A 25,858-nucleotide genomic window follows, 5' to 3' on the forward strand; every position below is an offset into this window, starting at 1 on the left:
CCTTGTAGTGCAAGGACATATGAAGGCTACCATGTGCCAATCACAACGACATCAATGGAGGAGATCAGAGAAGATGCTCAATCAAAAGCCGCTGCGATGGTGCTAGACGAGCATCAAGATGCTACTACTCTATATGGGGTGCATGCAGAGGAGCTACAAAATGAAACAAAGGATATGTGTTTAAACGGAGAGCTCTATATAGATATAGGAAGTTATGCTGAGTTATGCGAGGATGAGAGAGAGATCTCTTAAAGCCACAAATATTGTATTTGAACAATTTTGCTCCGTGTTGTAAAAGCTCTGGCTCTCTAAGTACCTTCCATGGTGTATAACGCTCTTTTCTACTCGCGCTCACATCTTTTGATTGAAAATTTTGAGTTTTCGACTTGCCTCTTCTATCACTCGATTCATTGTGTCATTGTATTTATATGCGTCATTACGTCATTGTATTTAATGGTCTTTGCGTCATTGTCTACTCTATTCATTCAATATTAAGTTTAAATATTCGTGTGTTTAATGCAGGTATGGATGATGAGGAGTTTCTTTCTTCTTTGTCACCGCAGCAGAGATAGTGGTACGTGGAGCGTCATCGCTCTGGCGCATCATCGCCCGTTCCTAGTCCATCCGCATCCCCCTCTCTTTCGGAGCATTCGGCGCGCTCCGAAGCTTCGGCGTCGACGAGACGAGCTTCACACTCGTCTAGACACCGGCGCTCTAGTGGTGGCGGTGGCGGTTGTTGTGGGGATTCCGCCACCGATGCCTCCACACTGCCTCGTGTTCGACGAGGCTCTTTACCCTCCCCTTCTTTGCCCGCCCCCACACCAGCCACAGCATCGCCATCTATGCCAGGTTTTGCACGGCTGACTGTTCCTAGAAGCTACACACCTCTACCTACTCCGCCAAGAGCCACCCCACTCGACACTCCTCGCTTCAAGGGCCAGACGCCGGTGGAGACACCTAACGTCCGTACCCCCATCGACACGCCGCTAGAGACCCCTGCCGGGACACCCAGGTTCACGCGTCACCGGCCAGAGGGCTTGCCTTACTCCGTCGACATCAGCGGCGGCATCATCATGGATGATGACGGCAAGAAGGTGATCTCGCGCATGCGTGGTCTTTGCTCTCAGCTGTTTAGACACTACATACTAAACAAATGGAGTGAAGTACCAAGTGATTTAAAAAACAGAGTCACCAGCATACTTCATGATGAGTTTCTCGTTCCAACACGGGATCAGCGCTTCAATGAAGACCTGATGAAGATTCGAATGCGCGAATACTGCAAACACAAGCGTTCCGAAGTGCAAAAAGCAATCAAGAATGGGTGGAACAGGCCAGATTGGCTGGCCAAAGAAGATTGGAAGAATGCGAAGAAAGCAGCGCGCGAGAATCCCGACAAGTGGAAGCAACAAAAGGATGCAGCCAGAGCGCGAGTAGAGGCAGGGAGCTCGCACCACTTGGGGAGCGGTGGATGGGCATCATTTGAGGCCGATTTTGTAAGTGTTTTCACATTGCTCTTTATGCATGTTCGATAGTTTAGGGTTTATGAGTTTTTTAGTTCTAACATAATGAAATCTTTGTATGTTTTGACAGTGGTCGATGACAGGACGTGATCCCACACCGTACGAGCACGAGTACGCAGGCAGGAAGGGCTTAAACGCCCTGATGGACATTCTCAGTTCTCGCGGGCGGCATGGTTAGTATTAGGGTTTACTCTTTTTTATTTTTTGTATTGTTTTATAAATGTCGTTATATGTTTATACTTACTGAAAGCTGTCTTATTGTCTTTTTTTGTAGAATCCGACAGATACGCCGCTTGGACGCGATGAGACGTCTGACTAGACGACGTCAGTTTAGCCGTAGCTAGATAGAATTAGTTTAGGGTTTCTCATAGCTTATGTATCATGAGACGGATTTTATACGTCTTTTTGAACCATGTATATTATTACATTTGTCACCGCAGTTCCTTTGGCCAATCAATTCTTTATGCCTATGATGTTGTACAATTGTCATTATTACATTTGCCAATCAATTCATTTTGCCTATGATGTGTACAATTGTCAATTTTGCAAACAATGCGTCTTGTGGGTGACTATTTTGGGTCTATTATCTACCTTTGCACTTTTTTTAAAAAGTGAATCAAGTACAATATGGTTGATGGGTGGCAGGGCATTCAATGCCCTGCCACCAAAAATAAATTCTCTCGGGCGTCGCTATAAGCGTCGCTATTTATGACTCTGTAGCGTCGCTATGAGCGTCGCTATAGTCTTTTGTGTAAACGTCGCTATAGGCGTTGCTATATGCGTCACTATATAGCGACGCCTATAGCGACGCTCTCGTAGCGACGCTCGTAGCGACGGTTTTAGCGACGCCGGGGGTTATAAAAACCCAGTGTATTTCCGTCGCTAACAGCGTCACAAGAGCACACAACCTCTTGTAGTGGAAAAGTTTATTCTCCCTCAACGCTTCAAAAATTACCTAGAGGTGTTGCTTATGCTCCTCAATGGATTTGGATTAGATGATGATATCATCAAAGAACACTCCAATAACATAGGGTAGGATCAAAATATTTTCTCCATCAAGCGGTTGAATGTGCTGGAGTATTTTTCAAGCCGAAATGCATGACAAGATATTCATAAAGACCAAACGTTGTGTGAAACGTGGTTTTTATGATATCTTCATTCACTATCCTTATTTGATGATAGCCACTTTTAAGGTCAACCCGACTGAAGTAGGTCAAGCCTTGTAGATTATTGAACAGATATTCTACCCATGGTACAGGAAATCTAGTTTTGATAGTGATACGGTTTAGTGCTCAATAGTTCACACACATGCAGTATGCGCCATATTTCTTTTGCACTAGAAGGACTGGTGAACAAAAGGGAGAGGAACTAGGCCTCACCATCCCTTTATCTACTAGTTCATGCACTTGCCTCATAATGTCCTCTTGTTGGGCTTGAGAAACTCTATAAGGAGGCTTATTAGGCGGTGAGCTCCCAAGTAGAAGTTTTATGTTATGGTCATCATCCCCTCATTTTAGAGGGATGTCTTTGATAAAAAAATCTTGGAATCCATTTAAGAAATTAGACAACTCTAATTTTTCTTGATTCCTATCATCTTTACCTTAAACATTAGGGTCATCAGTGGATTCTTTGACAAAAATCATGTACGTAGAAATCAAGATTTTCATTCAATTATCAAAAGTAGGTGAATTTATAAGTGGTATAATACAACCAAACTTATTAGCATCTATATGCATGCTCTTTTCCCTGTAGGTGAAGTAGATTTTCCTTTCAGGGAACTTTATGTTGGCAGCCATGTGGTTGAACCATGGTACCCCTAAGACAGCATCCTCATGTTGGAGAGGGTTTGTCGACATAACTTTGGACATGAAACCTCAACTTCCCAATTAAGGGCATGACGGAGGCTTGTTTTCCCTTGAATCTCCATTAGTAGTGATCATATCTCCCATCTCGAAAGCTTTTATGACCAACTTGGTGGCCAACTCCTTTGATATAAAGTTGTGAGTAGAGCCAGGGTCAAAGAGAATAAGGGCATCATGCTCCCACACCTTTCCCCAAGCATAGGAAAGGGATGAGCCTTTGCAATGTGTATCCTCTTTTGGAGCTTCAACCGTGGAAGCTCTAGGAGTGTCATTGCGTACATTTATTTTGGGGCGAGAACAATAACCATGTCCTTGCTCCCCACAATTAAAGCATTTATGGTCTTTACAAAAGGCCTCTAATTCTATGGGAGAGAGCTTATTTTTATTTCTCCTTGGCCTTGTTATTGTTGTTGTTGGTGTTTCCTTGGGAAGAGTTTTGGGCATTGCTCTTCCCTTTAGCTTCATTTTGATCCTTGTTTTCCATGGCATTTAAATTTCTTCTCACCCCTTGTTTTAAATTGATCCTTGAAGCAACCATAGTGTGGTGGATGACTTTGGTGATAGTGCTAGGCCGTTGTGAATTGACATACTCGGCCATTTCTTCAGGTAATCCTGCACAAAATTCAGCTTTTGTTTGGCTAAGTCTATCCTTTGAAAGATGGTAGCTGTGAGATGTAAATACCAAAACTTGTCTACATATTTGTGAATAGTCTCGTTAAAGAGTAGCTTCAAACTTCTCATTCGGTGAGCACTTTGTCCTTGGAATCGCTTGCAAGGAATTTCTTCATTATGGAAACTCGTAGAGTTGTCCATGTTCTTGGCGTTTCGCTATTCCCATGGAGACTAGCCTACCATTGATGGGCAGACTTTTGGAAATGCATAGCTACATGGCATAGCTTGGAGGACTCTGTGAAGTCCTCGTCTCCAAAGGCCGCATTGAACTATTGGATGAAGATCAAAACTTTGTCTATAGCACCAAAGGTGCCATCATAGGTGAGAAAAAGATGCTCTTTTCTCCCTCCTTGAACTTGTTTAGCTTGTAAGACCTTTTCCAAGAAGCATGGGATTTGCAATGTCCTCTCATCTTATATTTTTTAGGATAATAGCCATTGCTTTCATCGGAGAGGAGGAAGATGATGAAAATGGAGAAGAGGGTGACCTCTTTCTTCTCTTTTTCTTCCTTTGTTTCCTCCCTTCCTTGTCAGAATGACGAGGAGAAGGACAATGCGGCGATTTTTTCCTCTTAAGAGGAGTTGGTAATCGTTGAGACCGCCGTCTTCATGGAGCCACATCCTTCAAATCACTTCTTTCTCTTTCAACGGTTTCTTCTTCTTCTTCCCGCACCGGAGAGAGTATTCTTTTGGAAGTCTCATTAAGAGGCTTCCTAAGCTCTCTCTTGTCTTGGGGAGTTTGAAGGAGGCCATAGCTGCAAAGTTGTTGGGTAACTTCGGCTTGTAGGGCAGGGTTGCCCATAGCTTGTTGCAGCCTAGTGACAAGGTAGTTCACAAGCATGGGGATATCTTCAGTAGCACCTTCATGTGAAAAATCAAAGTTATCAACATTCATTCTACTCTCTTTATTATTGCCAGCCATGTTAATTAAAATTATGTAAGTAGTACTTTGTACTTTGGTAACCTCAAAACCGTAGTTGCTACCCTTATCTACTCTTGAAAATCGGCTCTCAAACAACCAGACTCATGGTTTAGAGATTGTTGATTGCAAAGAGTAGTGGAGAGGGTCTAACAGTGCCCGACGGATTATGGTACGTTCCTACAGAGTTTTCTATTAGCTCAATAATGGTTAAGCCAAAGGCAAGTCCCAAAAGACTCCATTATTAAGTCTAGAGTTCTCAATGGTGTACCTTGAACTAAGTTCTTCCCATCGAGAAAATAGATCCCTATCCAACTTACCCTCTTGCAATTAACAAGTACAACCTTTCGTGGACAACTAAAGGACCTCTCTTCTTAAGCAAGAAAAGAGAAACCAATAGCTCTCATACCAATGTAACGGAATTGGACTTGTAACATGGAAAGTAGCGGAATTAAAATAACTATAGTGATCATTTTTAAGAGAATTCTTGAAGAGCATAAAGAGAAGACTTGATGATAGATAGAAACATATTCATTATACCTAATTAGCTTGGCATGAACCATACTTTGCAAGAGAGAGAATTAGAGAAGTTGACAACAGTTGAGGACCAGATTTACTTGGAGCCCGTCCCCCCTCCAAAAGGCTTTTAATTATAGATTCTCCCATAATGAGAGACTTGGTACAATACAATCTTTGTGTTCCTTAAGACCTAATGGATGCAATGAAGATAGAAAGCTTCATGAAACAAAATTATGCCCTTAATCAACTTAATGAAAGAATTAACTTATCCCCAGTCTCAGTCCCAAGACCTCAAACACCCTCAAAGGTGGAGAGAGCTAGTAGGGAATGAGGGTAGGAAAGAGGAAGAAGAAGTAAAATACGATACCTTCCTCACCATAGATTACTCTTGTAGCTTAGCTTAGCATAGTAATATAGATGGTAGAGAAGATGAGTATTCCATTGAATCTGGGCTCTTGGTTGGATTTGCATTCCATAGCCAAGAGTTGTTGGTGTAGACTCTCAACTTCTCAAGCTTGGAGAAGGAGATGGAGTTCTTTGCTTCACACCATCAACGTGTGTGTGTGTGTGTGTGTGTGTGTGAGAGAGAGAGAGAGAGAGAATGATAATAAGGATGTCCAAATCAGCCCCCTCTCATGCTTGGTTGACCCTTCTCTCTCTCTCTCTCTCTCTCTCTCTCTCTCTCTCTCTCTCTCTCTCTCGTATTATTTAATTATATTATTTGGACAAGTGTCCTCTTTTTCCTCTTTGAGCGAAAGAGTTTTATTATTTATTTAAATGCATCTAAATTCTCATTGTCCCCTTTAAAGCCTATCCAATAGGATTAAAGCACATCATTAGGGCAAAATGGGGAGGATCTTGACATGTGTCTTTTATGCTTCTTAAGAGATTATGTTTGAATTGAACACTTCAAGCACCTTAGTCATTTAAGCATGACAGGCACCTCAAGCTTGGGCAAGGTTCCCACAAACACCTTAAGCACCTCAAGCTTGGGTGGGGTTCCCACCTCAAGGGCAGCCCCAACTTGCTTAAGGTTCTAGGTCTAAGGAATTCTAACACTAACTTGTGGAGGTCTTTAATGAAACTAACCCTAAGGGTTTCTAAGCTCCATTATATGCACATGTCTATATTCTACTTCTTGTTCCCATTCATCTCCCCCATATTAATTAATGATGAGCTCAACATGAGAAAGTATTTTAGGAATAGGTAGATATTAGATTTTTATGACATGTGTGTTGAGTCTATGGCACGAGAGAGAGAGATTGCGAGAGAGAGAGAGAGAGAGAGAGAGAGAGAGAGAGAGAGAGAGAGAGAGAGAGAAAGAAGCACTCGATACTCGAGTGTTGAATGTGAATTTTAGGCAACTTTAGGGTACATAGTACTAAGTACATACCAATCACAAATCAACCTAGGTTTGAATTTTGTTTTTTGAACTTGAAAGTTCAAATCCTCAACCTGGAGGACAATCTTGTCTAATATATATATATATATATATGTATGTATGTATGTATGTATGTGTGTGTGTATATATATATACATACATACATACACACACACACACACACACACACACACACACACACACACACACACACACACACACACACCACACACACACACATATATATATATAATATATATATATAAAAGCAAAGTCTCTTCAACATAGAGGGAGCTTAGGTTTTGCCATTTGCAACTAAAATGAAGATGTCTAGATCCTCTTAAGCTAAAATTTGAGAAAGTTCCCCGATCCTCCTCCTTGACTTTCCATGGCAATTGGAGCAGGCATTGGATAAAGTAAACATAAATTTCTCTCAATGCTCACTACGGAATTGAGAGAGAGAGAGAGAGAGAGAGAGAGAGAGAGAGAGAGAGAGAGAGAGAGAGAGAGAGAGAGAGACTCCACATGCGCACACTCCTGCCTTTTGCCTAGCTGTGTGTGTGTGTGTGTGTGTGTGTGTGTGTGGTTGTGTGTGTGTGTGTGAGAGAGAGAGAGAGAGAGAGAGAGAGAGAGAGAGAGAGAGAGAGAGAGAGAGAGAGAGAGAGAGAGAGGTCTCTCTCCCATCCCTCCTACTACGCCAACACTCTTTCCCCTATTTAGCATGGGTGCACTTCCTTCCTCAGCTCCGTCTGTGGAGAGAGAGAGAGAGAGAGAGAGAGAGAGAGAGAGAGAGAGAGAGAGAGAGAGAGAGAGAGAGAGAGAGAGAGAGAGAGAGACTCCACATGCGCACACTCCCGCCTTTTGCCTAGCTCTGTGTGTGTGTGTGTGTCTGAGAGAGAGAGAGAGAGAGAGAGAGAGAGAGAGAGAGAGAGAGAAGAGAGAGAGAGAGAGAGAGAGAGAGAGAGAGAGAGAGAGAGAGAGAGGGAGGGAGAGATGCAATAGGCATTGTACGCCAACTATGGTGTACTTCACAAGCACAAAAAGTGCTTAGAGTGATTACTATCTAGGTGTTTGTCTAGTAAAATGTGCTAATTTTAGGATATTTCAACAAGGGCATGACTAAGAAGACATGGGTTGTTTGTAGCAGATGAAAAGTGAGGGCAATCTCCATATGCAGTTGATCTAGGCAAAAGAATTCACAATGATATTGTTAGTGAGGGATATTGAAAAAATAGGTGGTGCTTGGAGTGTCGGGATTTTCATGTATGTCAAGTGTAGTGTCCTTCAGAAAGCAAAGAAAGTGCTTCAGGAGCTTTCTATCCGGGACATCATGCACTGATTGTGGAATTTGCCCAACTAAGGCAAATGCATATGCAAAATGTGATGCTTAAAGGAGCTTCTTGTCTAGAATGTCTCTTGGAGTGCATTCATTGTGGCATATGCCTAGGAGGGGTAGTTCAAGGAAGCTGTGGCTAATTTCAACAAATGCGAAGCAAGGACATCCCTACAAATGCAATTACCTGCACTTGAGGATCTCCATGCATTGATTGTTGAGATATGCCCAAGAGCTGTAGGGTGAGGAAGTTGTGGGTTGTTTTCAGCAAATGTCAAGCAAGGGTGCCTCTCCACATGCAATCACCTATGGCTAATTTCAACAAATGTGAAGCAAGGACATCCCACAAATGCAATTACCTGCACTTGAGGATCTCCATGCATTGATTTTTGAGATATGACCAAGAGTTGTAGGGTGAGGAAGTTGTGGGTTGTTTTTAGCAAATGTCAAGCGAAGGTGCCTCTCCACATGCAATCACCTATACTTGAATCTTCAAGGCATGTGGGACTACGAAAGATGTTGATACAAGCAAAGTTTTCACGATGATATTGTTAGTCGGGGTTGTTGAAAAAAAATGCGTTCTTGGGAATTTCTTGGGCAACATGTATGAAAAATTTTTGCACCTAAGAAGCTTCCTCTTTGGAAGTTCATCTCTTGGAGTAGTGCATTCATTGCGGCATATGTTGAGGAGGGGTAGGGCGGAAAACTTGTGGGATGTTTTCAGCAGATGGGAAATGAGGGCATCTCTCCATATGCAATCACCTTCGCTTGAGGGGCTCCCTGTCCGAACATCATATCTTACAATGGAATTATTCTTGGATATGCCCAAGAGGGGCATGTCCATGAATCTCTTGGATATTTTCAGTGGGTGAAAAGCAAGGGTGTCTCTCCAATGCAATTGCATCTCCCAAGGCATGTGGGCAAATGGGCTGGTGAAAAAAGACATCCGACTTGGGAATTTCTTTTTCGACATGCACTAGGAAGAGAATGGGGTCTAAGAGGGCCTCTTTATTTGGCAGTTTAAGGAAGTCAAACCTTTAGTATTAAGAAAGTAATGAAAGGACAGCTTTTGAATTCGAACAGGCAAAATGACTAGTTTATTTGAATTCAAGGTTTCCCTCCAAAATGGAATTTACAATTTAGCAAGTAAAACCATATCATGTAGAATATTTGTGGAAAGAGCACAACGCGTAGATTGCATATCTATGATCTCTGCTCAAATCGGAGATCGAAGGCCGAAAATCATTAAAAAAATTTCTACCTCCTTTTTGGGGGGAAAAGTGCATCCTTTGGCCACTCTTACACATCTCTTACATACCCACCATTCTTGCACACATGGCGTACACCTTTTCGTCAAAATGTTAATTACATGCATAAGCTCATGGCAAATAAAGAGGCTTTCCTACACCCATCCTCCTCCCAATGCATGCAAAATGTGGTGTGATTAAGGAGCTTCCTGTCTAGATTGTTCTCTCTTGTTCATTTATTACGACCTATGCCTTGAAGGAGCAAGGCAAAGAAGTTGTGGGATATTTTTAGTGGCCGCAAAGTGAGGGCATGCCTCCATATGCAATCACCTATGCTTGAGGATCTCCCTATGTAGAACGTGTCTTTGAATGCATTGAATGCGGGGTATGCCCAAGAAGGGTGGGGTTAGGGAGCTCTTGGATGTTTTAGAAGATGCAAAGCGAGGCAGACTCTCCATATGAAAACACCTATGCTTGGATCTTGAAGGGATGTGGCACTCATCTAGGGAAAAGAATTCACAATGAGATTGTTAGTCAAGGGTTGTTGAAAAAAGTGGCGGTGTTGATGTGAAGAGTGGTGTCCTTCAGAAAGCAAAAAAGATGCTTCTTAAAAGGAGCTTCTTGTCTGGAATGTCTTCTCATGGAGTGCATTCATTGTGGCATATGCATAGGAGGGGTAGGGTGAGGAAGTTGTGGCTAAATTCAATTAATGAAGCAAAGAAATCCCTATGGATGCAATTACCTGCACTTGAGGATCTCCGTGCATTGATTGCCGAAATATGCCGAAGAGCCATAGGGTGAGGAAGTTTATGGTTGTTTTCAGCAGATGTGAAGCGAGGGTGTCTCTCCACATGCAATCACCTACTCTTGCATCTTCAAGCCATGTGGGACTACACAAGATGTTTTGATGGGCAAAGAATTCACGATTTATTTTTAGTTGGGGTTTGTTGAGAAAAACATTTGTGCTTGGGAGTTCCTTGGTCAACACCTATGCAAAATTTTGGTGCACCTTAGAAGCTTCCTCTTCGGCATGTCATCTCTTGGAGTAGTACATTCATTGCATCATATGTTGAGGAGGGGTAGGGTGAAGAACTTGCGGGTTGTTTTTGACAAATGCAAAATGAGGGCATCTCTCCATATGCAATCACCTTTGCAAGAGGGTCTCCAAGTCTCGGACATCAAATCTTACAATGCATTTATTGTTGGATATGCCAAAGAGGGGCATGGCCAGGAAGCTATGGGCTATTGTTAGTGGGTGCAAAGCGAGGGTGTCTCTCCAGATGAAATTTCATCTCCCAAGGCATGTGGGAAAAAGGGCTCCTGAAAAAAGTCATCTGGCTTGGGAATTTCTTTTTTAACATGTATGGAAAAAGTGGTGTGCTTAAGGAGCTTCCTCTTCAAATTAGCCTCTCTTGGAGTGCATTTATTACGACCTATGCCTCTAAGGAGCAGGGCAAGGAAGTTGTGGGCTATTTTCAGTAGATGAAAAGAAACAAGATGCTTCTAGATACAATCACCTATTCTTGAGGAGATTCCTATCCAAAACGTGTCTTTGAATGCATTGATTGTGAGGTTTTCCCAACAGAGGTAGGGCTAGGAAGCTCTTGAATGTTTTATCGGAAGCAAATGTAGGTCTCTCTTGATGCAATAATCTAAGTTTCCATCTTCAAGGCATGTGGGATTGAAAAAAATGCCATTCTTAAGAATTACTCAATTATTGATTGGTTGATTGCATGGCTCCTCCCGCCACACATGTCAACAAATAATCATTCTAGAAAAATTAGTCCCGGTAGTGCTCAAAGAACACACGTTCAAGCACAGTGACAACGATCAGAAGAGAGAGAGAGAGAGAGAGAGAGAGAGAGAGAGAGAGAGAGAGAGAGAGAGAGAGAGAGAGAGAGAGAAAGAGAGAGAGAGAGAGAGAGAGAGAGAGAGAGAGAGAGAGAGAGAGAGAGAGAGAGAGAGAGAGAGATTTGGGTTAGGTTAAGTGCACGGCTTGAAGAGAGACATTCAAGACATAATAACACTAAAGAGATTGGGGAAGGATGTTGAAGAACAGCAGCCAACTTACTTAAGAGTAATCATGCGAGTAAGTCTAAGGCTCTCTCTAGCTACAAAGGTGATGGGTGGGACAGACCACCGACCCATAGGGTCTAGACCACTAGCGTTCGCAGGGCGAGCACAAAAGGTTCCTCCCCCTCACCTAAAAGGCATGCATGCTATATATTGTTTTGTAAAAGTATTGAATTAAATTAGAAAAAAGGGAAAATTGCAAAGGCCCCATAGGCAGGAGAGGGGCAATCGTGGCTCTAGGAAGGGGAGCCTAAGAGAGGAATTAGAAAGGGGGAAATAGAGAACAATAACTATCAATAACATACATTCTAAGGGGCTCATATAGTGACAAGATGATATTCCTCCATTGTTGATTTTTGTAACACTTTTACATCAAATAGGGTAGCTTCCTTAATACAGCCCTTAATCTCCTTCATAGTGTTAAAAACTCCAAGGGACAATGGAAGTGATGAAAGGGAATGTGAATGCCCAAAGACTACCTTGTTTCTTTCATTTCATGTATGCCACAAATAAAGACATCTTAGGAAAGTCCAGAATGGGATAGCTGTTTTCACCTAACAATAATGCCTTCCAAGAAATGGAGTTGTGATTGAACATGGTTTTTGAAGCTCCACTTTGAAGGGCGTTATGTTTGAAGCTGACGAAGAGATGGAAGATAGATTCCTCACTAGATTTGCATCTCTTGCAGATCCCATCATCAACCCCAATACTTTTTGCTTTGGAACCAGACAAGATACCTTTATGCAAGATAAGCCACATAACTGTGTCTTCTTGGTAGAGGATAAGCCCAAATATAATTAAATCTTTATGACAACTGCTTTACGTTCCATGAGATTCCCCATTTTCTGTAGAGTTTGCCAACCAAAGTTGAATCCATGAGTCTATTACCTACATCTGAGTATATAAGATGGTAGAACTTAAACAAGGGGATATTTCTCCTAGGAATTTGAGGCATCATGTATCTCTGAATCTTTGATATTCTCTCCAAAACCAGGTTGGACACCCTTTGGTAAGTTTTTATTGTTGCATCAACACCTGTTAGATACCCATTGTACACATCCTTCCAAACTCTGACTCTTGCTGTGGGACACTTGTGGCTTTCCTTGTAAGTTGGTCCCTTTGGGGCAAGATTTGCTTGCCAAACCAAATAGAATCCAGCAACCACATACCACATGGAGGAATTCACTGGTCTGAAAGAGTCCATTCCTTTTTATTAAAACTCAGCCAAGCATTTCAGAACCTACAAGACAGGTCAGAACTCCTTGGGGTAAAGTTAGAATTGGAGGCTAGAATTTCCTGTAGAGTGAGAGCAGACCAAGAGTTGTAATTATTGATTCTGAGCTATTGGAATTTCTCTTGATCAAGGTGGGCCAGTGATCATTAGAAGATATAGATCTCATTACCCATTTGCTTGCTAGCTTGGCTGCTAGGTACTGAAGGTTGAGGATTCCCAATCCTCAACCTTCATGCATGGAGGATTCCCAATCCTCCATGCTCTGGGTTTATGAAACAGGTCTTCCATGCCACTTTGGGCACTTTCTTGAGACCTTATAAGTAGCCCCATAAGAATCTTCTAGCCAATGTAAACACTTTGTTGAGTCGGAACTGAGAAGGCTTCCAACAAGACATAAAAAAACCACAGAAGACAGTAAGTAGTGGTTAAGCACAAAAATCCTGGCAGACAGATTAGGTTGGTGATTTTTCCATGTGAATAATCTCCTTCTACATATGTTGAGTACCCGGTTCCATCTCTAGTGGAAGGAGACTTTGAAGCCCATAGGAATGCCCAAAAGCTTGAAGATTTGGCCATCCTCAATTTCTTTACAATGAGCTTGTGTAATTGCAACAGGACCTCAGGGGGTGCACTATGTAATCATGGTAATGTATAACGTGAGTTCGAAAGGAGGGGTTTCAAAATACAAAAAAAATAGTTAATTAAATAGTGATACATTAAAATAAGCGGTTTTTATATTCAGTTTTGAAAAAAGATCCTAAAATAAGGGGTCATTTTATTCATTCAGACATGTTAAAAGAGGGGTTTTTTTAATACCTCAAAAACGCAGGTTATATAGGGGGGTATTGAATGGTGAACCCCCCAAGAACAGGACAAGGTCCTTTGGACACTTTAAAGCCTATTTTGGAATGGTTGATGTTGGAACCACTAGCAAGACAAAAACCTTCAAGGCATTCCTAGAAAAGTTTCATTGACTTTTCATCATTTTTGATTATGGCATTAGTGTCATCTACAAACTGTTGCAAGCATAGCTAGTCACCACAGTCTTCAACATATATTGCTTTAAGCTTACCTTGTTGTAGCATGTCCTTACCCAGCCAACCAAGAGTATCGGATGAGATAGCATAAAGCAGAGGTGAAAGAGGACAACCCTGCCTTATAGATCTAGGTAAAGGAAAAGCTTCAGTGAGAACAACATTGATTGAAATCCTGATAGAAGCATTACAAAGTAGTAAATGCATAAATCTTATGAAGACCTTTCCCAAACCCATGTCCTATACAGTCTGAAGAATGAATTCCCATTTAATCTTGTCATATGCCTTATCAAAGTCTATCTTGAAAAAGATATAGTCGTGCTCAGTTTCCTCTGCATATTCCATTCCTTCCCAAAGTGAAATGATAGCATCCAGAATGAATCTCCCCTTTATGAAACCTTTTTGCTCCTTCAAAATGAACTAGTCTATCAGAGGGCTGAGTCTTCTAGCTAAGGAGAGTGAAAAAATCTTGTATAACATGTAATTGGCCTCCAATTAGACAAGTCCTCTCTTGAGCCCTTTTTGTGTAGAGTTTGACTACTCTTGCATTGATTGAGGGAGAAAGAGATTTTGAGTCCAAGGCTTCTGGCCAGATCAACATAAGATATGGAACCATGAAATCTTGGTATTGAAAAAAAAAACTCATTAGGAATGCCATGCATGCTAGTACTCACGTTCACTAGAAGTTGCTACAATCCCTTTTTTAGGAGACACACTTTAAAGAGACAACCAACAACCAACTCCAGGGAAAATTCCTTTCCTGTAGCTTGGTTATTAGCAGGTCAAAATGGTGTTTCTCTACTGGAGTGATGCAAGGCTTGCACAGGAAAGAAGCAATTGATGTGTACCCTTTAAGATTGTATGTAATTGGATTTCTTCCAATGTTCTCAATGTCTTTTTTCAACATCTGATTAGATTGTGATGTTTCATTTCTCTTTAAATGATTGGTTTATTGAGGTAGGGGTGGTTGAGACACCCTATCTAAAATGTAGCGGTCATATTCCTTTTTCCACAAGTGGATTGTTTCCACGTTGGAAGTATGGCACACAACCCACCATTTACAAAGCCCCTTAAAGGTGATTTTAGAGGGCCTATGGGGGGGTCCCCTCCTCAACACTATCTAACACAGGGTGTTAGTGGTGACCCACAGATGGCAGCCACGAGTCTCGAACCCCCGACGCCTGCCTTAGGAGGATGATGGCGTAACCAACTCGCCTATGTGCATAACATGCTTCCAGAGCCAAACATAAAAATGATAAATAAATGCAGACATCCATTGTCCCTATCCTTGTTTAGAAAATTTTTCCTTCTTTACTTCTCAAAAATCTGAAGACACCATGGCTCTACCGTGGGATCCCATGGCCAACATTTCATTTAATACCCTGTGTTATATAGTGCTAAGGAGGAGTCCTCTATGCGAAGAAAGCCGAAAAGTTGTGTGAAGAAGAAGAGGGTTTTAACATGGAGAGAGACACACACACAGAGAGAGAGAGAGAGAGAGAGAGAGAGAGAGAGAGAGAGAGAGAGAGAGAGAGAGAGAGAGAGAGAGAGAGAGAGAGAGAGAGAGAGAGAGCATGTCCGGCTTGGTGGTGTATTGGTTTATGTGTATGCCAAGAAGGTCTGAGAGAGGTTCCGCCATTGCACAGGCCATTGGCATGAGAGTGATTGGCAAACAATTTCCTATACGGTATGCATCCTCCTAGAATGACCGTCTGCGATGCACGATGTAAAATATCATGAGCTTTAGCTCAGGCGCACCGCCTACGCAACAGCTAGGTGTGAATGGGGGGCAGGGGACTGTAGCCTCCTCTCTCAAGTCCGTGGTCCCTTGCCCCAATTGCACCTAGCTATCTATGCGGTCACAAGAAGATTTAGAAATTTTCTCACGAAGAAAAATAGAGTCTTTTTCAGTGTTTTTCATACAATGCATAACATCATGAGTTTCTGCTTGAGAGGCACCATATACCTACCTAGGTATGATTGGGGCAGGGGACCACTCCCGCCCCACACACCAGGCCAGCGGTCCCCTGCCCCCAATCGTACCTAGCTAGGTATACGGTGCCTCCCTCGCAGAAGCTCATGATGTTGAGGTAAGTCACAATGTGGGAATTATTGGGATAATTTATCCAAAACTTCTTGTGCATGTGAGTAATTGTTTTTAGCTTGTTTGGAGAGAGCAATTTTAACAAGAGAGTTTCCACAACTTCATGAGCTTCTAGTGCAAGGGTGGCACATATCAACCTTAGATCACTTTGTCCTTCTCGATAGATGGAGAGCATACACCCATGTACACTTGATATGTCACATAGGCCAATTTTGGCCTCATATAGATGTGAAACATCTTTTTTAGATTATATGCTGGCAAGATTCACCTTAGACAAAAGAAGAACCCTTTAAAGATCTGGGTTTAACAATTAGATTGACTTGTGCTTTCTATCATGGCACCTTGCAATTTATGTTTGCAAAGACATCATCTCCCTACTCGGTCTTGATCTTTCATGAGCTTCCAAGACACATACAACCCTAGGCTTGAGATACACTTCATACTTACATATGACTTCTTAACAATACTGCACTGTACACAAGATGTTTTTGACATTTTCCCATGCGAAGAAAGGACCTCTATCCCATTGTTGTTCATACGACGTAAACAACAGTATCTTCGTAGCTAGGTGCGTTTAGGGTTTTATGGGCCACGGATAGGCGGCCCATGATGTCGTGGAAAATTATAATGTGGAAATTATTTTGCTTCTCCCTATTTACTCACCATCCTGTTTACCATACAAACCATATTTATAAACTCTTCAGAAACACTTCATTCAATTCACTTCAATACTAGCTGAGTGCTCGCCAATCATTTGCAAAAACCTGAAACTCTGGTGTATGTTTCTCTGAGCAAGGTGAAAACAATCTCTCACGTGATCTACCTTTGCCGAGACCTCTTGCCATTTTAGTTATCGCCAACGTACGGTCTCTTGCTTGGCTTCTTGCTTTGACATTGTTGCTCTTCCGTTTCTTTACCTTCTTCCTATGTACACTCAATAATCATTGGCATCTTTCTCTGTCTTTGAGGTTGCCAAGTCTCTATGGCAACAAACTCATCTCCCACTTACGCGACTTTGCTTTGATTGCTATAGCGAGAAAGGTGAATACGCCAATATAGGGCTCACCAAACGCAGTCAATGTAGTTATTTCCACTGAACTCAGCTCCTTGTACAGAACTGAAATGGCAACAGCTCTGGAAGTAATTCCCACTGTCCACCTTCCATGCTTGGATCCCACACCTCTACTGAGAGGTTGGAACAATATTCAAAAGAATCACCACCAAAGATGTAGACCTTGCCCTTCCATGCAACCGCATTGCCTCCTTTCCGTTCCTTGTTTAGAAGCGGAAGATTCTCGCTTTGTACCTTGATTAAGCTTTTGTCTTGGCCATCAGCTGACTTTCTCAGAGCTTCGCCATAGTTGAGCCGGATCACATGTCTTCCCCATCCTGCAAGGTACAAGTATCCCTCCAACACAACTCTCGTCATACCTTGATTGATAGCATGTTGCGCATCGCAGGGCATGCCAGACACATGCCAGTGATGCCATTGATGGCGGACAACATTGAAGATGCTCGACAAGGCATCACAATTTCCGCCTGTAGGCTGCAACGAAAGCAATCGAAGCACAAGGATGTGTCTGCCATCTGTTTCGACAAACAATAGCTTCGGATATGCAATACGGAGAGGTGGGATGTGTAAATAACGGAGGAAATAAGAGCCGGATCTCACTATGTACTAATAGAATAGAATTAGTGGGATTAATTTAATATTGATAAATTGTGATCACTCATGCTTTCACTTCATTTAGTGGTACTTGGGAGACAAGCTCCTTGAAAATCAAAACACTACGAGTACTCAACTTTTTCTTTGTATTACGAGCCTCACTAGAGTTGCATGGAATCTCCCCAGATTCCTCATGTGCCTCATTCTCTTGCAGGCTGGAGTAAAACTCCAATCGTAATGTAGGAATCGAGCATGAGACGTACACCCTAGCAATAAGACTCTTTCACTAACCACCGCACCGAAGCTGCCATGCTATCTGCACCAAGACCCTTATAAAATAAAAAAATTGTTTCTAGCTCAACGGTTGCAGTCATCGTGCACCCTTGCTCTGCCATTGCTTGCTCATCGCGCCCATGTCTGCTCACAGCTCATCGTCTTGCTAACCACTCATTGCACGCCAATAACCACTCATTGCACGCCACCTATCGCTGCACTTCATGCCCGCCAACTACCAACCAGGAGTCTCAAAGGATCCTAAAAGATTCGCATTTTAGACGATTTTGTTAGCACATACTAGAGTACTAAACAATCAAAATTCAATCTTTGCTCCCCATTTCTCTCTTGATGCGTACGTTCTTACTTCCATACCAAGGATAGAAAAGTTATGCTCAAATGTTACTTCTCTTAATGTTATTGTGACCACTCCACACTCTCTATAGGGGGACTCGACTCTAAGAGTATTTTAAAAAGCACACATAATTGTCAACCAAAGGGCCCAACGTGTCCCCTGCTTCCCGCGTTCCACGCTAAAAAGCGAGCGGAATTCTTTTTCTTCCGAGGGGCAGGGACGGGTCTAGCTAGATTTTTGGTGGCTCTGGAGGAAAGCTTCAATTTTGTTGCCCAACCTCAAGATGCCAGCGGGAATGCTCGCACTTGATCCTCTCTCTTCTGTCTCCTCGTCTGAACTGAGCCTAGCATATAGAAGATTGAAGATGAAAAGTCGAAGGGGCGTCATGTTGACGTGGCAAAAGCGGGTTGGAAGAGGGCGAAGCCTACAATTCCAGATCCACAATAGACACGGACGGCCTATGACTCAAACCTTTATACGTAGCGAACGAGAGCTAAAAGTCAACCACTCCATCCATTTTGATTGCTTGCAAGCAGCGTGACAATTTTATTAATCATCGAGGTGTGATTGGTAGCGGCTTGGAAAAGGATTGTGCAAGCTTGTAGCCCAAGGCACTTTGAACGCACCTGTCATAATAACTAATATCTAATTCTCCTAAATGATTTTCTCATGTTAAACTCATCATTTAATATGGTGAAGTACTAGGGGAGAAAAGACTAGAATATTGGTAAGGCTAGCATACTGGTCACATGACCAGTAGGGATCCAAAGAGGGACCATTTGCAAAAGAGCAATGTGCATCAATGGGCTTCAAAGACCCTAAGGTTCACACCATTAAGACTTCCAAAAAGCTTAGGTCCAAAATTCAAATGAAATGTTCAATGGTCAATCCTTAGGGAAATTGGATTGTTTGGGAAGACCACAAAGTCTTCCCACATCCCCAGATGGGAGTGGGCGAGCCCTGAAGGTAGGGAAAGAGAGAGAAGAGGTGACAGAACACACACTCACCCACACACACACACTCAAGGCTTCCCTTTACACAAAGGGCATATTAGACGCATGTCAGGTTCCTAGCCCAGTTGCCCCCCCAATTTTAATAAATCATATTGGATGGCCATAGGGGGTGGGCCAATGAGAGAAATAGGTAGTAATTTAGTGTAATTAAATTTAAAAAAAGAATAAAAAAAAATTAATTTTAGTCTTTAAAGTGGAAATGGACAGCCTGCCAATTGGGAATTTATGGCGCCCAATGTTTTGCTTGGTTTTTTGCTTTTTTATAGGGAGTTTTGTTAAAATCTCTTTTTGAATGGAAAGAGGGTCTCTCTTAAGGTAAAGGAATGAGGGAAATTTCACATGGCTTGAGCTTGGAGTTTAATTGGGGGAGGGGAAATGCTTTGAGGGGTTGGGAAGAGTGAGAGATTTGGGGTTTGGGGGAGGAATTGGAAGAGAGGGGAAACAGTTGTGGGGAGTTTGAGGGGGCTGAGTTTGTAAGGAATTGTGGCTTTAATTCCAAACAGTTATCATCTACTCCAAGCTTGTTCTGAAGGGGGCTATACATTCTATCCAAGCTTGTGAGAGGGGGGCCTACACCCAAACAATGAAGCTTGGTTTAATGCATGCTAATGAGCTGCTCCAATATAATACTATAGCTACTGTAATTTAATTAATTTAAGAGTGATTATGTGAGGAGAAATACTTATCTCCCGTAAGTATACTTTCTTCCTCTAGATAGATCTTTTATAGCTCTCACCATCTTCGAAGGTGTTGTGATCTGTGAGTGGTGTGACCGTGAGGAAATCGATGTTGTGTTTTTCACGTGTAAGCTGGTGCTTGAAGCTTGGTGCTTGAAAGCTCATATTCATTGCACCATCAAGTTATGGAGGAACTCAAAGTATTGTATTGTAAAGTTGTCTCCCTTGATGGGAAAAACCTAATACAAATCCTTTTGGAGGGGAGGGGACTCCATGTACATCTTGTCCTCAACAGTTGCAATAGCCTAATTCTAACAAGGTGTTATGCTTTTGTTGCTGCTCCTCTTCTCTCTCTCTCTCTCTCTCTCTCTCTCTCTCTCTCTCTCTCTCTCTCTCTCCCTCTCTCTCTCTAACCAAGCACTCTGCTATGCTCGCTAGGAATGTATTCTTAATGAAATGCTCACCATGTCTATGTTAATTTCTGCTACACATAAGTTACTACCCCATTGAATGTTACATTGGTATCAGAGCACAAGATTTCTCGTTTCTTGCTCAAGAAGAGAGGTCCTCAAGCTGACTATAAATGTTTGGTATTATTAATTGCATTTGAGTAAGTACAATACGGATTTTTCAGCATTGCAATGCGCCTACTTCATGTAGATAATGGGGCAACACCGTCAAGAGATATGGTCTTAATAGTGGAGTCCTACGGGGCTTGTTGCCTACAACTTAACCACTATTGAGCTATTGGAAGCTTCACAAGAGCCGGTGTTGTTTTGGTGGTGAAAGACCCTCTCTTCTATTCCTTGCAATTAATGATATTCAAGCCGCCGATACAGGAGCTTGGGTGCTTTTCTAAAGGGTTAAGAGGAGTAGCAACTAGGCTTGAAGTGCCAAAGTACACTTAAAAATTTTACGTCTAAAATTTGTTACAATGGATGACAATAGTAAAGAGAGTGAAATTATGTTGATAGCTTTGATTTTACTAATGAAAGAGCAACTAATGATGCCCCTATGCTTGTAAACTATCTTGTTTCTAAGCTTCAATAAGCCTTGGGCAACCCATCCCTCCAAGGTGAAGTGCTACAACACCCACCAAGAAGAGAGAGTGTCATAAAAATTAATATCTATCCAACCCAAATGATTTTCTCATATTAAACTGATCACTTAATGTGGGAGAATACACGGGAACAAGGGTTAAGATATAGACATGTGCTTATAGATCTATCTCAACACGGGGCCCATGGTTAAGGGGCCCAAATGAGAGATGGTCTATCAAACAGCAAGGCTAACCAATGGAGAATAAGACCTTAGGGTTAGCTTCATTGAAGACCTCCAATAATGTTTGTAAAAGTCCTTTGACCTATAGGCAAGCTAGGGCTGAGCTTGAGGTGGGAACCCGGCCTAAGCTCGAGGTGCTTGTCTGCTTGAGGTGCTTGTCGTGCTTGAGGTGCTTGAAATGCTTGAGGTGCTTGATTAAGATGCTTGAGGTGCTTGACTGGCTCCATGCTTGAGGTGCTTGACTTGCTACATGATTAAGGTGCTTGAGGTGCCTTGAGATGCTTGCTTGAGATGCTTGCTGTGGGGAACACCCCCTAGTTCAAGTGCTTTGTCATGCTTGATGACTAAGGGGCTTGCTCATCCAAAGTCAAAAAGATCCCTACAAGGAGGGGGGCGAGCTACAAGGGGGGGGGGGGGGGGGATGAGAGAAACACACACACACACACAAGGGAAACCCCAGCTTGAAGAGGCAGAAAGGACACTTGTCAAGTTCTTCCTCATGTTGCCCTCATGGTGTGCCTGAAGCCTTGGTTGGCCCCCCAAGGGGTCCAATGATAATTTAGGATATTTAATTATTTGATTTTGCATTTATCAAGTCCTATCTCTCAAAGGGGAAAGGGGGACACTTGTCCCAAGGCTACCCATGTTGCTTGTAATGGCTCCTGCTTGTGATTGGCTAGGCCTGGAGGGGTCCAATGAGCTTCAATCATGAGCTACAAGGGGGGGTCGACCCAAGCAAGCTAGGGCGTTTATTAGGGGGTATACTCACCCACACACACTCTCATGGTGTGCTATGCAAAGTGCAAGAGCTCCATCTCCTTCTCGAAGCTCCTTGAGAAGTTGAGAGACTACACCAACTCTCTTGGCTATGGAATGCAAATCCAACCAAGAGCTATGCTTCAATTCTTAAGCTTGCATCTTCATCTTCTCCATTACTATGCTATTATGTATGCTAGCAACAAGAGTATGATAAGTGAGGAACTAATTCTTCTCTTATGAAATGTTTCTTCTTCATCTTCCCTACCCTCATTCCCTGCTAGCTCTCTCACCTTCGAAGGTGTTCGAGGTCTTGGGATTGAGGCTGGGGATAGTTAATGCTTTCTACAAGTGCATGTTATGCTTATTGCAAGAAGGCTAATGGTTTATTGCAAGTAGATTAATTACTTATGCAAGTAGATTAATTGTATTGCAAGGTAGATTAATTATTGCTTTAAGCACAAGTTGATGCATAAAAGTATACATCTTCATGCACTCAAATGATTTAGGGAACACAAAGATTAATGATGTTCACAAGTTCTTGATTGTTTTCAAGCTAAGATTGATTGTTGAAATTATGCAAAAGCTTGGTGTGTGAACCTTCCATCTCCATATTGCCAAGGAGGTCTCAAGGAACACAAAGATTGTATTGTACCAAGTCTCTCTTAATGAGAGAATCTATAATACAAATGCCTTTTGGAGGGGGGACCGGCTCCACATAAATCCGGTCCTCAACTGTTGTCATATTCTCTACACTCTCTCTGTTGTAAAAGTATTGTTCATGCCTAGTTAATTAAGTGCTATGATAGTTTGCTACTACCAATTAATTTCACCCTCTATGCTCTCAAAATTGCTCACTCTAATTCTCTTAATTCCGCTATTCTCTAAGTTCATAGGCCATTCCCATTACATTGGTATCACAGCATTTGGTTTCTCTTTTCTTGCTTAAGAAGAGGGGTCCTTAAGTAGCCTATAAATGGTTGATGTTGTTAATATAATAGGGTAAGTGGAAATGGGATCTAATATCGGTTTTGTTAAGCCCACTATGTGGGGGATGGTGCACACCTCGGGAGCTTTTGGACTTAATAATGGAGTCTTTTTAGACTTGCCTACGGCTTTACCATTATTGAGCCATAAGAAGTCCGAAAGGAGCTAGCCCTTGGCAATTCTGCTATGTTAGACCTACTCCTCTACTCTCTATAATTAACCACTTTGAGCCATGGGTGTAGATACTTAAGAGCCGATTTTCAAAGGCTAAGAGGAGTGGCAACTAAGTTTTGAATTGCCAAAGCATACACTAAGTACATACATAAATTCTGTTAACATGGCTGACAATAATCAAGAGAGTAGAATGAACATTGATAACTTTGATTTTGCACATGAAAGTGCTAATGATGATGCTCCCATGTTTATCAAATGTCTTGTTTCTAAGCTGCAACAAGCTATGGAAAACCCATTCCTACAAGGTGAAGTTTTCCAACAACTTCATAGTTATGGGATTCTCCAAACTCCCCCAAAAGAGAGAGCACCTGAGAAGTCTCTTCATGAGATTTCCAAGAGAGGGCTCTCTATGGTGAGAGAAGAGGAGAACCCATACGAAGCGCTTAAATGTTTACTGGCGGGCTTACCTCCATCCAAGAAGAAAGATAAAGTCTCTACTTTAGAGCCTTCACCAAGAGGAGGAGAAGGAAGTGAGTCTTCCAATACTTCCAAAGATATGCTCCAAGAAGACGGCAGCCTCAACGATCTCCAACTTCCCCCAAGAGGAAAGATCACTGCAAAGTCCTCCTCCTTGTTATCAGAAAAGGGAAGAGAGGTACCAAATAAAGGAAAGGAAGAGAAAGAGGTCACCCTCTTCTCTATCTTCATCAACTTCCTCATATTCCAATGAAGGTAGCGTCTCTTCTCTCAAAGAGCCCAAGAGGAAAGGCCATCGCAAGTTCTATCCGGTATGGAGAAGGTCCAAGAAGCTAAAGAATTTCAAAGAGGGAGGGAAGAACACCACTTTCCTTGCCTATGCTGGCACCTTTGGTACTATGGACAAGGTCTTGGCCTTCATCCAACAGCTTGATGTGGCCTTTGGTGATGAGGGCTTCATAGAGTCCTCTAAACTGCGTCAAGTATCTATGCATTACCAAAGTTCCGCTCGACAATGGTGGGATAGACTACAAGCCCAAAGAAAAGCTCCAAAGACATGGAAGGCTTTAAGAGCCTCCATCATAAAACAGTTTCTGGCAAGCAACGCTCAAGAAAATGTCCTCACAGAATGGCAAAACTTGAAACTCTCTCCCTACGAGTCTATCCAAAAGTATGTAGATAAGTTTTGGGATTTATTTCTCAAAGTCACTATCTACAAAAAGATAGACTCTGGGGAGCAAGAGCAACAATTATGTGCGGGTATTTCTGAAGAGAAGTCTGAGTATATAACTCACAAAGGCCTAATACCATATCGGCGGTCATACACCATACTATGGTCGCCTCTCAAATCGATTCCCAACAAGGGGTTAAGAAAAAATCTAAACCCATGGAAGTGAAGGATCAAAATGAGCCTAGAGGGAAGACTAATGCTCAAACTTCCTCCAAAGGAAACTCTAACAACACCGATAACAAAGTTAAGGAGAAAGAGTCTATAAAGGTAAGAATAAACTCTCTGCAATAGATCTAGAGATAGGATAACAAATGATACAAGTGTGGACAACAAGGGCATGTCTATCGTGCTTGTCCCCAAAGAAATGCACGCAACAAGCCACCTTGAGTTTCTATGTTGGAAACTCCAAAAGAGGATGCTTATAGAAAAAGGCTTTTGTTTTTCCTATGCTAGAAGATATGTACATACATGTTTATGAGTCGGGTAGGGTAGTATCCTATCCCTTGTAAATATGCATGCTTTCACAAGTTAATGAAAAATTTATATTTTCATATATATGATTTCTGTTAGAAAGTCTATAAATGAATTTAATGTTTCAACCAATAACAATATTAATAATAAAAAAAAAAAACGGGAATCAAGAGGAATTAGAATTGTCTAAATTCCTAAATGGATTCCATTTTTTTTTTAATGATGATACCCCCGTGAGCTATCTCCACAATGAGGGGACAATGGCCATACAATGGAGCTTTTACCATGAAGCTCATTGCCTAATAAGCCTCCTTATTGAGCTTTACAAGCTCCACAAGAGGAGTTCAAAAAGGCAATAACATGGACTGGTAAGTTTCGAGAGAGATTCAATAATTAGGTCACATTATCTCTAAAGGTGGTATTTCTATGGATCCACAAAAATAGTAGGGTAATAAAATATGGCCTAATCCAAGGAATCTACATGAGTTGCAAAGCTCTAAAGGTATGTGTGCATACTAAAGATGCTTCATAGGAAAAATCCATGCTTATAGCAGGTCCAATACATGACTTAACAAAAAAGAACGTTAAGTATACATGGACCGCAAAGAGAGAAAAATACTTCTAAAAAGTTTAAAGAGAAACTTATTTCTCAACTTATGGGATCTCTCAAAGCTATTTGAGGTCCAATGTGATGCCTGGATGATTGCCTTTGAGAAAAACTTTGCTTCAAGAAGGGAATACCATAGCATACGAGATTCAAAGACTCAACTCCAATGAGCGAATGTTGGTCATATACAAAAGGACCTATGAGCTGTTTTAAATGCTCTAGACACATGGAAGTACTTCTTGCGGACTCCATTCATGATGCAAACCAAGCTCTCGGACAATCAAATGAGGTAGGAAAATTTCTTTTTGCAATTTAAATTCTACTTTGCTCACATTGCTGGCAAGCACAATCATGTAGCCGATGCACTTTCCCAATGGCCAAGGGTAGATAGGATACCAATAGCAACTTACAATGAGCTATGTTTTATGATAGTTAAATATGCTTCTAACCCAGGCTTTAGGGATGTATATATAGCCTTACAAATGGAAGAAAAA

At 41.9% G+C, this 25,858-nt stretch overlaps 1 pseudogene; it reads left to right on the top strand.

The window, feature by feature from the left end:
• The first annotated feature begins 8,885 nt into the window (after positions 1-8,885).
• Positions 8,886-9,792, top strand: LOC147421761 (uncharacterized; annotated as a pseudogene).
• Positions 9,793-25,858: the final 16,066 nt, after the last annotated feature.

The sequence above is a fragment of the Adiantum capillus-veneris genome, chromosome 27 (genome assembly GCF_014529385.1).
Source record: "Adiantum capillus-veneris isolate H3 chromosome 27, ASM1452938v2, whole genome shotgun sequence".
In the NCBI taxonomy this organism is placed as follows: Eukaryota; Viridiplantae; Streptophyta; class Polypodiopsida; order Polypodiales; family Pteridaceae; genus Adiantum; species Adiantum capillus-veneris.